This window comes from Mytilus californianus, unplaced genomic scaffold (genome assembly GCF_021869535.1).
Source record: "Mytilus californianus isolate M0D057914Y unplaced genomic scaffold, xbMytCali1.0.p SCAF_2, whole genome shotgun sequence".
In the NCBI taxonomy this organism is placed as follows: Eukaryota; Metazoa; Mollusca; class Bivalvia; order Mytilida; family Mytilidae; genus Mytilus; species Mytilus californianus.
In genome coordinates this window covers 22,730,084-22,747,396 of record NW_026262668.1, presented here as the reverse complement: position 1 = coordinate 22,747,396, position 17,313 = coordinate 22,730,084, and the positions used below count along the sequence as shown (strand labels likewise).

The window sequence follows — 17,313 nt, the reverse complement described above, 5'->3', positions numbered from 1 at the left end:
TGTCAAGTAATGTATTAGAGATATATGCTAAGATATTCTGACGTGTGTAAATGTATTTCCACAGAATCGTTTTCATTTTGTTGTGAGCTCTTATTTATTTGTTTAAACTCTATGTGAACCTATTGCTTTTGATTAAGATTTTGTATATAATATAAATCCAAATGTTTTTATAAGATGTAACGTTTTAAACAGCATCTCATATTTTTATGATTTAAGTATGTGTTTTATGTTTTAGAAGTTGTTAATTTTTACAATATTTCTTATGTATGTGAATCGCTTTAATATAGTTTTACAAAACAATTTTATCTGTCGTTTAAAATTTCTTGAGGGAAACTTCATTTTAGTATACCATAAAATGATTTATATTTAGTAATATTAAATATCATATGTACAATTCTTTATGTTTCAATTATTTACATTTCTTCATAATGGTCCTTTAAAAAAAAATAGACTGAAAATATGAAAAAAAGAAGTGCAATTTGCTTTTTCCTTGCAATTACCATAGGTACACTTGTTGGAATTTAATGAAACCTATAGATGAAAGGACACAGTTGTATGTTGTACTGTTACACCGCCATCCCAGGTTAGGGGAGGGTTGGCGTTTTCAAACTAGATTATCCCCGGCACATTCTGTATGTGACTGTCCCAAGTCAGGAGCCTGTAATTCAGTGGTTGTCGTTTGTTGCTGTATATCATATTTGTTTTTCCTTCATTGTTTTGTACATAAATCAGGCCGTTAGTTTTCTCAATTGAATTGTTTTACATTTGTCATTAAGGGGCCTTTTATAGCTTACTATGCGGTATGGGTTTTGCTCATTGTTGAAGGCCGTAGTTGTTAACTTCTATGTCATTTTTATACGACCGCAAAAATTTTTGCGGTCGTATATTGGTATGACGTTGGCGTCGTCGTCGTCGTCGTCGTCTGGCGTCGTCCGGCGTCGTCCGAAGACACATTGGTTTTCGCACTCTAACTTTAGTTTAAGTGAATGGATCTCTATGAAATTTTACCATAAGGTTCAATACCACAAAAGGAAGTTTGGGATTGATTTTGGGGGTTATAGTACCAACAGTTAAGGAATTAGGGGCCAAAAAGGGGCCAAAAATAAGCATTTTTGTAACTTCCAGACATAACTTGTGTGTTAGTGTATGGATCTCTCTGACATTGTACTACAAGGTTCCATATCACACAGGAAATGCTGGGATTGATTTTGGGGGGTAATTGCCTCAAATCATTAGGAATTAGGGGCCAAAAAAGGGGCAAAAAACAAGCATTTTTCTAGTTTCATGACAATAACTTGTGTGTAAGTGTATGGATCTTTCTGAAATTGTACTACAAGGTTCCAAATCACAAAGGGAAAGCTGGAATTGAGTTTGGGGGTAATTGCCCAAAACGTTTAGGAATAAGGGGCCAAAAAGGGGCAAAAAATAAGCATTTTTCTAGTTTCCAGACAATAACTTGTGTTCAAGTGTATGGATCTCATTGAAATTGTACCACAAGGTTCCATATCACACAGTGAATGCTGGGATTGATTTTGGGGGTAATTGCCTCAAAATATTAGGAATAAGGGGCCAAAAAAGGGGCAAAAAACAAGCATTTTTCTAGTTTCATGATAATAACTTGTGTGTAAGTGTATGGATCTTTCTGATATTGTACTACAAGGTTCCATATCACAAAGGGAAAGCTGGAATTGAGTTTGGGGGTAATTGCTTCAAATGTTTAGGAATAAGGGGCCAAAAAGGGGCAAAAAATAAGCATTTTTCTAGTTTCCAGACAATAACTTGTGTTCAAGTGTATGGATCTCTCTGAAATTGTACTGCAAGGTACCATACCACAAAGGGAAGGCTGGGATTGAGTTTTGGGGTGATGAATCATAAGGGGGTTCAAAAAATTTGGGGGGGGGGATTTTTTTTTTTTTTTCCTTTTTTTCTGTTTTTCCTTTTTTTTTTTCTTTTAAAATTTTCCATTTTAAGTTGGTTATTTCTGTTTTATATTTAAAAGCAAATAATAATGATATGGTAGGAGATACTCACCAAACAGGATGTGTAAATTATTATATAATAAGTATTGTGCAATAGCAAGAAATTTTCAATTGCACAGTATTGCACAATAGCAAGAAATCTTCAATTGCACAGTATTGCGCAATAGCAAGAACTCTTCAATTGCACAGTATTGTGCAATAGCAAGAAATATCCAATAGCACAATATTGCACAATAGCAAGAAATTGTCAATTGTACAGTATTGCGCAATAGCAAGAAATATTCAATTGCACAGTATTGTGCAAAAGAAGATACTTCGTATAAATTGCTTATTTCTTGACCAATTTCAATGGGGTTTTATTCTTGAATTCTTTGGGTTCTTTAATATGCTGATTCTAACCGTGTATTAAGTTTTTGGATTTTGGGCCCCGTTTTTAAATTGGTCCACATTGAGGTCCAAAGGGTCCAAAATTAAACTTTGTTTGATTTCATCAAAAATTGAAATATTGGGGTTCTTTGATATGCCGAATCTAGCCGTGTATTTAGATTCGTAATTTTTGGTTCCGTTTTCAAATTGGTCTACATTAAGGTCCAAAGGGTCCAAAATTTAACTCAGTTTGATTTTAACAAAAATTGAATTCTTAGGGTTCTTTGATATGCTGAATCTAAACATGTATTTAGATTTTTGATTATGGGCCCAGTTTTCAAGTTGGTCCAAATCGGGGTCCAAAATTAAACTTTGTTTGATTTCAACAAAAATTGAATATATGGGGTTCTTTAATATGCTGATTCTAACCGTGTATTAAGTTTTTTGGATTTTGGGCCCCGTTTTTAAATTGGTCCACATTGAGGTCCAAAGGGTCCAAAATTAAACTTTGTTTGATTTCATCAAAAATTGAAATATTGGGGTTCTTTGATATGCCGAATCTAACCGTGTATTTAGATTCTTAATTTTTAGTTCCGTTTTCAAATTGGTCTACATTAAGGTCCAAAGGGTCCAAAATTTAACTTAGTTTGATTTTAACAAAAATTGAATTCTTAGGGTTCTTTGATATGCTGAATCTAAACATGTATTTAGATTTTTGATTATGGGCCCAGTTTTCAAGTTGGTCCAAATCAGGGTCCAAAATTAAACTTTGTTTGATTTCAACAAAAATTGAATATATGGGGTTCTTTGATATGCTGAATCTAACCATGTATTTAGATTTTTGATTTTTGGGCCCCATTATCAACTTTGTCCACATTGAGGTGAAAAGGGTCCAAAATTAAACTTTGTTTGATTTCATCAAAAATTGAATTCTTGGGGTTCTTTGATATGCTGAATCTAACCATGTATTTAGATTTTGGATATTGGACCATAATAGGTGAATGTTCAATTTAAAATTTTAAGTTCTTAGACCACATTCATTCTGTGTCAGAAACCTATGCTGTGTCAAATATTTAATCACAATCCAAATTCAGAGCTGTATCAAGCTTGAATGTTGTGTCCATACTTGCCCAACTGTTCAGGGTTCGACCTCTGCGGTCGTATCAAGCTGCGCCCTGCGGAGCATTTTATTGATCTCTGGTGGAGAGTTGTCTCTTTGGCAATCGTACCACATCTTCTTATTTTTATATATACAGCTGGTTGAATTTCCAGTCAAAATGTTAAAAGGTTAAGGTCATGGTTACACAAATATTCATTTTACGAAATACTTTGGGTCCAGATGGAATCTCATCATGATAGCATGCTGGCTTTTATCATATAAATGTGATTTTAAGATTGGACACAAATTTGAATTTTAGGCATATAATAAAATAAAAGATGTGATTAGTTACAGAAAGTTCAGAACATCATTTGCATTTGCATTATTAACATTTGCTTTTTGGGTATTGATATCAACGTTTATTTCCCTTTCTCCTTTAATATACAAAGAACTCATTACATGGTTTCATTAAAGATCAAATACATGCCTCACGGGTGAACTATAAGATTTTCACCGCTTCTCCCCTGATTGTGAAGAAAGCTGCAAAACACAATTTTGTGAAATGTCTACAAGACATTTACTGTTTTCCCATTTAAGACTATACCAAAGAGACAATCGTGAGCATCGATAATGAGCCAATCAAAGTTGTTTTTGATGATTGTAAAAAATATTTTAAAGGATCAAATCGGTTATCTTATTTTTTATTTTGTTTCAAAGGCCTTAACCCCTTAAACGACTGAACTAGTTCAAGATTTACTTGGTCCTTGGTGTGTCTAGATTTTAGTTCATGAATTATTATTACAAAGAATTCTAACGCTACCAATTTTACTGCACCATATGTGCTTTTCAATAAATGTCCCTTGGGTGATGCTTGAGGCCAATATATTTTGAAAATCTAAAACTTATGAGCTTATATACACAAAAAGACAAAACTTATACCCAAAGCCAGACAAGGAACCAGAGTTTTGCATGAGGGAGGTATATTCCTAAAATAATTTCCAAAAGTGTGTTACTGTTACTAAAACCACAAATTTTAATAACACATTATCCATATTTTCATGCCAGTACCGAAGTACTGGCTTACGTTACCAGTGTCTGAGCAGAAAGTTGATGAACCAGGAGTATGTCAAAGAACGTCTCGTTATTTTTCTTAAAAAGTTCATCGGAAGGTACCAAGACCTTGTTGATAAATATTCCGTATCAAATTCACAAATAAAACACGATGGTCTTGAAGTATAGATTCTGGGTACTGACGTTGCTTATCATCTTAATAACGTGTTATAGTATTCTTGTATTTGTCTTTTTGAATATTACTTTTACTGTTTAGTCTATTTTTTGGGTTATTCATTTGACGTGGCTCGGTACTTATACATCCCGTCATTGTGTCATTGTGCTATGGTAAATTTTTGTATTCTTGTCTTTCATTTTTGCTTATGTGCTTTGTCTATATGTCTTTTTGTGTTTATTTGTTACATATTTTTTTGTTTTCATAGTGATTAAGATTATAATACAATTTTGACTGTTGTACCCCTATTTTGACATTTTTACCTTTTATGTCTCTTTGTTTTGTTCACACATCATTGTCAATATAATGGAATTTTATGAGACTGTCATACAAATGAGAGGTTTAGCTAACTATAAAACCAGGTTTAATCCACCATTTTCTACATTAGAAAATGCCTGTACCAAGTCAGGAATATGACAGTTGTTATCCATTCGTTTGATGTGTTTGAGCTTTTGATTTTGCCATTTGATTAGGGACTTTCCGTTTTGAATTTTCACCGAAGTTCGGTATTTTTGTGATTTTACTTTTTACTGGGTTAGTGATAACCTCGGGGACTAACAGTCCATCAGCAAAGTTTTCGACTTTGTTGTAGTACAACATTAACGGTACAAATTATACTACACCAGATACGCATTTCGACAATGCATGTCTTCAGTAATGCCCGAAGCCAAAAACTTTCAATTTCAAAAGCTTATTAAAAAAATGAACAGCCTATAAACCAAAAATGACATAAAATATAAAAGCCCGACAAGGAATCAGAGCTTTGTATGTGGGAGATATATACCTTCATCTTAAATAATATCAAAAATTTTGCGACTGCAAATTTTAAAAACACAATATCCGTATTCTCATGCCAGTGCTGAAGTACTGGATACTGCATGGGCTAGTGATACTCTCGCGATCGGGAACTAACAATAAATGTCTCTTCCTTGATCATCAAGGCCAAAATATTTGAAAAACCAAACTTATTCAAAATGTGAAGAGATTATTAACCATTAGAGACAGATAGTATAGCTAAAGTCGGGAAATGAATCAAAGCTTTGCATGAGGGTGATATATTCCCTAATCCAAAATAATTTTAAAATTTTCACCATAAAAGTATTCAGCACTTCTGTGTTGACATGATATATAATTGATATGGTCATATTTATATATTAACTGTTTATAAAACTTTCAATTGTTCGAAATACTATGAAATTTCGACCCCAGAAATAGATCACCTTAGCTGTATTTGGCAAAACCTTTCGAATTTTGGGGTCCTCAAAGCTCTTCGGCATCGTACTTAATTTGGCTTTTTAACTTCGAGCGTTATTGATGAGTCTTGTAGACAAAACGCGCCTCTGTCGTACAAAATTATTAGCCTGGTATCTTTGATATGTTTTTTATAACAAAATATCCGTATTTGCATGATTTTCATGACATTACCAAAGTACTGGCTACTGGGATAGTGTTTCCATCGAGGACTAACAGTCCACCAGTAGAGGTATCGACCTAGTGTTAGTAAAAACATTAACGGTACCAATTTTACTGCACCAGATGCACATTTCGACAATGAATGAAGCCAAAATATTTGCAAAACCAAAAGTTTTTAAAACAATAACGAGGTTATAAAGCAAAAATGACCCCCCAAAAAAAATTGACAAGTCGGGCAAGGAATTAGAGCTTTGCACGAAGGAGATATATTATTTTATCTTAGATAATTTCCCAAATTTTGCAACAGCAAATTTTGAAAACACTTTATCCGTATTTTCATGCCAATACCGAAGTACTGGCTACTGGGCTTGACTGTGATTCCTTCCTGATAAAGGATTAACAGTCCACCAGCAGCGGTATTGACCCAGTGATAGTAATGACATTAACGGTACCAATTTTACTGCACCAGATGCGTTTCTCGAGAATAAATGAAGCCAAAATATTTTAAATCCAAAACGTGCTAAAAGTGAAGAGCTTATAAACCATAAGACACAAAGTATATACAAATTCGGGCAAGGAATCAGAGTTTTGCATGATGGTGATATATTCTTTAGTCAAAAATAATTTAGAATATTTTGTAACAGCATCGTACATGCCACACAGGCATTACCAGAGATGCATACAGAGAAGCGGCCAAAGCAAAGGCCGATATCGATTGGAGTTGTTCTAACTGCCTTATTGTGGACCAACCCTTACCAACTGAGCAACAACCTAGACCACTAAGTCTTGTAGCATACAGTGATTTCGAATCAGATCATGATATTGCCTCACAGAGACCGGCCATACCTGTAGCCCATTTCAACGACTCCGACACAGGTCCGGTGTTAAGCTCGCCAGATATACTTATTGGCAGACCAAAACTTTTCAGGGACAGTGACTCAGATTCAGATCATTATATTGTTAGACGCCGACCACCACCTAGAGTCATAACCGAAGACAACTCTGACTCGGACCATGCTGCAGACGATACATTTGACATTAACAATCGCTCGTTTGTTATTCCGGTCCCAGTCAACGAAGGGTCTCTGTCTGACAGCTCGGTTGACGACCCTATGGAGGGCATTGATACAACTGCCACAATTACTTACAAGATATTAGACCAAGGTACCAAACGTGGTAAACATAAGCTTTATTCTAGTGATGATTTTTCTTTCACTGTTAAAAGGCAGCAAAATGAAAAGACCTGGTGGTGGTGTAGTGTAAGAGGTAAAAATAACAGGTGTCCAGCAGCGGTTAGCCAAATAAGTGACAAATTCGTTCCAGGCAAAGTACCACATAATCATCCTTCTACACCTGGTTCAGTGGTTGCGGCCACAATTTCATCAACTGTCAAGGCACAAGCGGCATTACCAGCCCATGCTTTTACTAGATCATCAGAGATTGTGAAGACAATTCTAGCAACACATGCTAATGTAAACCTGCCGGAGGCAAGTCGTCCTGCCATCACTAATTTAAAAAGACAATGTAATCGTAGACGTCAAAAAGATCGTCCTCCTGAGCCAAAACACCTAGATTTCGATCTTGCAGAATACTACCTGCCGGACAACTTCCTGAAAGCTGATATCAAAAAGAATGGTCAAAGATATATAGTCTTAGCCACAGATCAGTAACTACAATTACTGTCTAAGTCCAAATGTTGGTATATGGACGGCACTTTCAAAGTGGTAAAGGTACCATTCAAGCAGCTATTTACCATCAACTGCTTCCTAAACAGTGGGACAGAAACCAAACAGGTACCAGCCCGGGTTAAAAAAGGAGGAGGGTTATGCAATTGCATGTAAAAGTGAAAAAAAAAGGAGAAAATAATATTTTTTTCAGGTCCTGTGCCATAGGTCGTGTGCCATTAATCTACTTAATCACTTTACACCTACTGTAATTACTTTTTCACTAGTTCAGTAGCCAGTACTTTGATATTGGCAAGAAAATACAAAATTAATGTCTTTTCAAAATTTGCTGTTGCAAAATTTTGGAAATAATTTCAGATAAAGGAATATATCTGCCTCATGCAAATATCTGATTCATTGCCTGAATTTGTCCAAATGTTCAGTCATTTTTGGTTTACATGCTCTTCATCTTTCCAATAAGTTTTGGATTTTTAAAACTTTTGGCCCTAAACATCACGGAAGACATTTATTGTCGAAATGCGCATATCGTTCAGTAAAATTGGTACCGTGTATGGTATTACTACCATTGGGTCGGTACTTCTGAAATTATATATGCTCGGATGAGTACATGCGAAGATCTAATTCTTTGTGAAATCTAAGTTTAAGGGTCACTTAAGGTTTAATAAGATGTTTTATGCATACTGGCCCTGGTCTTTAAAAATCTTTTCTTGATTACTGAAGACTAAGAACGGCAATAATCTATAGCAAATAATTATTGTGCAGACATTCATTTGTCGGTTCTAAATGAGGTCTATATATGGAATTTGTCTCGCCTTGATGGAGTCAAAAAAGCGAGACTTATGTATGCTGTTTCCGACGGCGTCAACAATTTAATAGTTTGTGATTAGGTCAGTTTATGGGGAACACTAGTGGTAGGTCAATGCTATTTGGAATGCAGTTGTATTAGCATTGGAACATCTCATTTCCATGGAGATTATTTAGCCCCGTCTCCTCAATCGTGGTCTATTGACTTTGAACATTTTGCTTACTTTACATGTATCAGTTTGTGATAAGGTCAGTTTAAGAGGATCCACTGGTGGTAGGTCAATAATGTGTGTTATGTAGATGCATTAGCATTTGCACATCTCATTTCAATTGAGATTATCCCCCCCCCGCCCAAGTCATGGTCTATTGACTTTTAAACTTTTTGCATACTTTACATGTATTAGTTTGTGATTATGTCAGTTTAAGAGTTTAAGGGGAACCACGAGTTGAAGGTCAATAATATTTGGTATGCAGATTAGCATTGACACATCTCATTTCCATGGAAATTATTTGGCTTCGCCTCCTCAGTAATGGTCTATTGACTGAAATTTTTGCACAGTTTATATTTTAAGTTTGTGATTAGATCAGTTTTAGATGAACCACTAATTTTAAGTCAATGGTATTTGGTGTGCAGATGTATTAGCATTTGCAAGTCTCTTTTCCATGGTGGTTATATGGCTCCACCCCTCAGCATGGTTCATTAACTTTGAAACTGTTACATTTACAAATTAAAGTTTGTGTTTAGGTTATTGTAAAGGGAACCACTTATGATAAGTCAATGGTAGTTGGTATGGTTCCACCGGGTCGATACCACTGATAGTGGACTGTTAGTCCCGATCGCGAGGGAATCACTAGCTCAGTAGCCAGTACTTTAATATCGGCAAGGAAATACAAATAAGTCTTTTCAAAATTTGCTGTTGCCAAATTTTGGAAATACTTGCATATTCACTGCGCTAAACATCATATGTTTTTAGATGTATGGTGTACCATTTGGTTCAAAAGGTATTTTTATCGATTAACCGCTATTTTTATCTGTTAACCGCTATTTATATGTCGGTTTACCGCTTTTTATTGGTTAACCACTATGTTTATCGGATAATCGCTATTTATATATCGGTTAACCGTTATTTTTATCGGTTAACCGCTATTTTTAATTGTTTATCACTTCCAATTTATCCTCTATGCACAAAACAACTTATTATTTGAAATGAGTATAAGTGATTGATGGATGAAGTTTATCGCTTAACCTGTTAAAACAGTAATTTGGATTGCTTACTCCTCCCATATATCTATTGTTAGCCAATCATTCCCACCCTAGTTCTAGAATTGTTTGGAAAATTCCTACATGTTTCGAGTATTGAACACGTGGCAATTCTATAGCACATTACACTATTGCACGTCAGCAGTCTTTATTTTATTTATGACAAAATGTATTGGTTTTGCATGAATTAAACACCACCAAGCATGGATTCATCTACCTCTCAGCTTCCCTTCTTCTCCCGCCCTCATCTCTTTTTTTATATTTACGCCAACATAATCACGCGGGAGACGCTTTCCCTGATAATAGAATTAAAAAAAAACGATGGTTACGTGGTCGAATTTACAATTTTTCCCACTTTATTCCTAAATAAATCCAGCTTAATTTTCATATCATAATTTACTTAATCGATTTATGAATTATTGTTTGTTTTGTACATTCTTTTTAAAAAACATTGGAAACAATATTATGCACTGGTTGTTTTTGGCTTTTCAAGCGTTTTGAACACTTCATCTGTGATTTGCGTAGCTGTGTGCTCATCTTGAATATTAGGGAGTTCGTGAGTTTGATCCTCGATCGATCAAACCAAATATGTACTTTGAAATTGATGTGTTCTTCATTTTCGCTATGTCCAATGATGTTATGAGAAAAATCAAAAATTTGGTTGCTCAGGGTAAGTAACTGGAGACTGTGATGCTGTGGACTATTAAATTGTCAGCCTGTAAAATGTTCTTGTACATATTCGTTCGACTTTATTGCCTTTAATATGCACATATTATTAGTCGCTGAACGTTCACCATATATCAATCATTCATTCATTCAACGTCTTCAACGTTTGCAATTTGAAGCTGAAATTTATATTACTAAATCAACTTAGATATGTTTTACATAATCCAGTATTTGTAACCATAAGCTTTGTTTAGAACAAGACAAACAAGTATTAGATACAAGATTTTTTTTTTTCATTAGCTGGTATTGGCTTTGAACAAGCTGTCAGTAACTGAGAGTACTCTCAGATCTGTACTTAGTGTCTTTTTTGTTTTTGGGATGTATAAGTACCCGTCCACATCCACTCTGTGTTTTTGTTAGATGTATTTCTATTTGTATCCATCTGATGAGTTAAGCCTTTTTCAACTGATTTTTATAGTTTGTTCTTATGTTGTACTGTTACACCACTGTCCCAGGTTAGGGGAGGGTAGAGCGCTCACAAACATGTTAACCCCACCACATTTTTTAAGTGATTGTTCCAAGTCAGGAGCCTGTGGTTCAGTGGTTGCAGTTGGTTCATGTCTGTCATATTTTTTTCGTAAACTGTTTTGTTATAAATTAGGACGTTAGTTTTCAAATTGAAATGTTTCAGATCTGTCATATTTTTTTCGTAAACTGTTTTGTTATAAATTAGGACGTTAGTTTTCAAATTGAAATGTTTCAGATTTTTCAAGTCGGGGCCCTTTTTAGCCGACCATACGGTATGGGTTTTTCTCATTGTTGAAGGCCGTACGGTTGCCTATAATTGCTTACATCCACTTCATTTGAACTTTGGTGGATAGCTGTCTCATTGGCAATCATACCACATCTCCTTATTTTTATATTCACACTTTGTTGTAATTTTCATTCACTTAAATGTATTTACTTTATAACAACAATAGTTACTGTATTTGCATTCTGGTACAGGATTATGTGAATGTTCACCTACGTCGCCAACGTCGCTAACATTTACGAAATCATTACTGTTTGCCAACGTCACCAACTTCGCCAACATGTACGAAATCATTACTGTTTGCCAACGTCGCCAACGTCGCCAACCTTTACGAAATCATTACTGTTCGCCAACGTCGCCAACCTTTACGAAATCCTTACTGTTCGCCAATGTCGCCAACGTTGCCAATCTTTACGAAACCAGTACTATTCGCCAACGTCGCCAACACTTACTGTTCGCCCAGTTCGCTTACTTTGCAAACATTTACGAATTCATTATACTGTTCGCCAACTTCGCCAACATTTATGAAATCATTACTGTTCGTCAAGTTCGCCACTGTTCGACAACATTTATGAAATAATTACAGTTTGCCAACTTCGCCAACCTTTACGAAATCATTACTGATTGCCAACTTCGCCAACATTATCGAAATCATTACTGTTCGCCAACTTCGCCAACCTTTACGAATTATTAGGGACCGTGCAATATTTATCAGGCAGGTGGGACTAGTGCTTAAACAATAGTTGGACAAACATATTTTTCATCCACTTCAGGCAAAGGGTCTCCACTTTTTCACCTTTGGTGACCATAGGACATGAAGATTTATTTAAACTAAAAATTGTAGCTTTTTCTTACCTATTAATTAAATCCCTAAATTTGACAGTAAAAAACCAAACAACCAAATACTTTTTTTCTGCATGAATGTCATAGGACATTTAGTTTTTACGGCTCAAATCAGTATATGACATTAACTGTGTTTTGTCATAACCAGAATTTGCACTGGTCCTACCTGCCTGATAAATATTGCACGGTCCCTTAATGTTTGCCAAGTTCGCCAACCTTTACAAAATCATTATTGTTCACCAAATTCACCAACATTATTTTATATGTAATGTTCACAAACTTAGCCAAGTTCGCCTACATTTATTTTTTTTATGTTCTATTCGCCAACTTCGTCAACATTAATTATTTGGCTTTCATGTCGATCCGGCCCCACGTCGATCCGGCCCAAGTCGATCCGTCCCACGTCGATCCGGCCCAACGTCGATCCGGCCCATATTTAAAGTCGATCCGTCCCAATAAAAAAATATATTTATAAGGAATAAAACTAAAGATATATATTAATTGTAATTCATAAATGTTTATGAATTTTATTATAATGTAAAAGGTGTGCGGTAAAAAAAAATTGGCCTTTGACAAATATTTTCTTCAGATGAGTTTAAAACAACTATGTTGATTATGTTTTCATTACAAGTTTTCAAGATTAATGGATATATATTATATATGTATACGTACTGCGTATGATAGTTACTGTATATGTTATTGTAGTGCTGCAAGTGTGACCCCTTTTATATTATGTTAGTGACAGTGTAACTGTTAGTGTAAATGATTTAAGAGTTATATATATTTATGTGAGTGTCAGAGATAGTGTGTTTGTTAGTGTGTATGAATTTATTGTTATATTATAGTAATGCTGATATTATATTTTAGAGAGTGAAAATGTGCATTCAGTGTAATCATTTTGTTATTATCTTGCAATAAAGAATAATGGATACTCATATAACTTGTTTTTTTTATCTACACACAACTATTCAAAATATTGTCAACTTTAAAAAAATATATTGACTATATTCGATATTACAAATAAAAAACATGTATTATAGAAGCCTTTAGCTGATGTTACCTTAAATAAAAATACAATTAATTATTATAACACATAACACCAAACAAAAGATCAAACTATAAAGACCTTGTTGATTACGTAACTTTAATCAATCAGGATTTGATTGAATTAAGTGATTACGAGTGGCATTACCTTAGTTCACATTCATTAGACAATTGTTGAATAAACAAACCAATTATAGACTAATGATTTGATTAAACAAGTCATTATGATGAGTTAAATTTTATAGGTTCCATTGGACTGTAAATATTTATTTAGCTATTCTGTGTGTGAATTAAATAAAATAAAAATCGCCATGACATTCAAAGTTATCATGGAAAATAACTTCATATTAAAATATGTTGAAGCTGCTTTACAAACAGACACAATCACACTCATTTTCGTATCGATGTAAAATAATTCTTTGACTGGTACTCCAATAACTTACCTGTTTTCATCCATCAACGATACTTTTTACAAATTCCATTTATACTGTTAAAATTTGTCACAAAATCCTCCAAAGTCAATATAGTTTATTCATATTTTATTATGGGGCCGGATCGACGTAGGGACGGATCGACGTGGGCCGGATCGACTTGGGGCCGGATCGGTTTGGGGACGGAACGACCGGATACCATTATTTGTAGCTACAAAACACAAAAGGTACAGGCCACAGACCACAATTAAATTCCCCTATTAGTTCTTTATAACGTTTTGTTTCATTAAAAAAATTGCACCTTGCATTTTTGTCAAATCTTTTGTGTGTATAATGTATAGTACTAGTCCAAAAATATATCCAAATTTCAGAAAGATTGAACCAATGACTCTTACAAATTTAGCCAATACACATCCATACCCCTATGGACAAGTCAAGAGATGTTCCGAAAACTGTAAATATCACCTTTTTGCACCTGGCCTAATCACTCTTTCCATATCAAAATCAGTTAAAATACAACATCCAAAAGATTATTTCATCTCTCTTCTTTTATTTCCACCCAAAAAAACCTAAGAAATGAGTGAGGAAGGGAAAGAAAAAAAATTAAGAAAAAATACACTCTAATTAAAAGGAACTATATTCGTCGAAAATAGGTCGAAAAAAAATATTCCCTTGAATTTGACAGTTGTAGATAATTGATCCTTCATTTCATTGCAGTAAAACATTTCTTGGTCATAAACATATATATTGGGTATTTCAAAGCACCATTTTTTTTTTATTTAGGGTTTCTATAGAATATTTTGGAAACTTGAGGTTACATGGTTACTAAAGCTTGTACACAGGTTAAAAAAGGGGGAAAATTTGATTGGTTAACTTCCAGTGATGGTTATTTTCTTATATGCAATGAAATGTTATGTGAAATTTTTTCTATAGTACTGGACAGGATCAAACTTTACTCATGCCAAGTATTTCTTTATTTGAAACAAAGATAAATTCTGCACAATTTTTTGAAAAGTGCAAATTTAACAAAGACTAATAGGGGAAAATCAATGGTGGTATTACACCTTTAACTGTTCTAGAGTTATGCCCCTTTACAAATGGAAAAATTGCTGAATTTTTCATTTCCGTTCTCTAACTTAAGTTTGCTTCAACCAAATGTTATGAAACTTATACTCAATACTTATCGACACAAAACTCCGATCAAGTACAAATTTGGGTAGCGTCACTTATTCCGTTCTTCAGTTATGTCCCTTTATAACTTTATATGATATGCAAGCGGGGGCATCATCTGTGTCCCATGGACACATTCCCCATTTATTAGTCCCCTACCGACGAAGTCGAAGGGGACTTTAGGTTTGCCCACTGTCCGTCTGTCTGTCCGTCCGTCTGTCCATCCGTCAGTCCGGCAACTCAGTTTTCCACACTTTTTTTCTTCGTTCTTGAAGACATTGATTTGATATTTAGTATATAGTTTTATAATGACAAGTTATAGATCAAGTTCAAATTTTGTTCCGGTCTGATGATTTAGTCCAGAGTTATGGTCCATAAAAAACTCCATAACTAATGTTAGAGTACTATGTTAAACCATATATCTGTACAAAGGGAGATAACTCATTTTTTAAAATTTGGTAAATTGTTTGAGGAATTTTGTGGCAGGTTTATATGTTATTTTGTATAAACTAATTTTCTGAATGCTACATGTATATATATATATATATTTTTTTATTAAGTGAAATCCTTAAATTAGATAATAATCTATTTTTATTAAAGTATATATTTCATTACATTACTTTGTGTAGATAAAAGTTGTTGACATTTTATAGATAAGTTACAAATCTATATTAGTTTGTGACAAATGAAAAAAAAAATATTTGGAACTATTAATTTTATTTGATTGTAATTCGAAAATAGATATACATTGTATTACATCATATCTAATGTTAGAGTGTTATAGGTTTTCCACACTTTTTTCATCTGGCTTGAAGATATTGATTGACAATTGGTATATAGTTTTATCATGACAAGTTACAGATCAAGTTCAAATTTTTGTTTCAGTCTGATAATTTTGTGCAGAGTTATGGTCCTTGGACTTGAAAAAATTCTCTCATATATTCAGTTTTCCACACTGTTTTTAGCCATGCTTTAAAATATTGACTTGATATTTTCTATTTGTTTACACCATGACAAGTTATAGAACAAGTTAGCATTTTGTTCCAGTATAATGAATTGTTACCCGATAGGGGACTATGTATTGCCATGCAATACTCTCAGAATGCTTGTCTTTTTTAGCCATGGCATTGTCAGTTTATTTTCGACTTATGAGTTTGAATGTCCCTTTGGTATCTTTCACCTCTCTTTTTTTCATCATGCTTGAAAATATTGATTTGATAATTGGTATATAGTTGTATCATGACAAGTTACAGATCAAGTTCGAATTTTGTTCCGGTCTGATGATTTTATGCAGAGTTATGGTCCTTGGACATAGAAAATTCACTAATAATCAGTTTTCTACACTTTTTTTTTCATCATGCTTGAAGATATTGACGATATTTGTTATAAAGTTAACACCATGACAAATTATAGAACAAGTTAGCATTTTGTTACAGTACAATGAAATTTTAACCTGTAGGGGACTATGTATTGCCATGCAATACTCTCAGAATGCTTGTTTAATTTAATTATTAAATTGAATTTTCTGTTATTATTGTCTATTAAATTTCAAATTCAGAGTAATAAACTATGACATCGTGTACATAACAATCATCCGTATTTAATTAAAGCGCACACTTGATCAAGTGTCTCCGTGAAGGGTAATAGAGTATTTGCCATGGGATAGAACAAATTGTCACCCTCGTATTAACCAATCAAAATCTGGCATTTTAACATGAAGTACAATAATACACAATACCCTTTCACACTTGGTAAAGATAAATATTACAATATATACTGTAACGTTCACCATTCACCATACACGTTTGAAATGGAAATTTAAAACATTCAGTGGAAATATTTTGTAAGGATTATAGATGAAGTTTGGGGGTACATAGTGACAAATATATTATTTGGGTTAAAGTTTCATGAAATCAAATCAAAACCCTGATGTCACTTGTGCTATATCGATATTTTTTAAGGCTTCGTCTCTTACATTTGATATCGCAAACATCATAGTACAGTAACATAGAGGTGAATATTCTTTATATCCTATCAATGTACATGTCAAGTAATGTATTAGAGATATATGCTAAGATATTCTGACGTGTGTAAATGTATTTCCACAGAATCGTTTTCATTTTGTTGTGAGCTCTTATTTATTTGTTTAAACTCTATGTGAACCTATTGCTTTTGATTAAGATTTTGTATATAATATAAATCCAAATGTTTTTATAAGATGTAACGTTTTAAACAGCATCTCATATTTTTATGATTTAAGTATGTGTTTTATGTTTTAGAAGTTGTTAATTTTTACAATATTTCTTATGTATGTGAATCGCTTTAATATAGTTTTACAAAACAATTTTATCTGTCGTTTAAAATTTCTTGAGGGAAACTTCATTTTAGTATACCATAAAATGATTTATATTTAGTAATATTAAATATCATATGTACAATTCTTTATGTTTCAATTA

At 33.7% G+C, this 17,313-nt stretch overlaps 1 long non-coding RNA gene across 5 annotated transcripts in view; it reads left to right on the top strand.

Moving 5' to 3' along the window:
• The window catches only part of LOC127729534 (uncharacterized), a 115,253-nt gene that overhangs the window by 44,102 nt on the left and 53,838 nt on the right, over positions 1-17,313 (top strand). The window contains exon 3 of one of the 5 annotated variants that reach the window (XR_007994678.1): positions 1,822-1,916. The exons of the other annotated variants lie outside the window; for them this stretch is intronic. This is a non-coding gene — a long non-coding RNA (uncharacterized LOC127729534). Of the gene's footprint in view, positions 1-1,821; positions 1,917-17,313 lie in introns of those variants that run through there. 5 annotated transcript variants of the gene reach the window in all.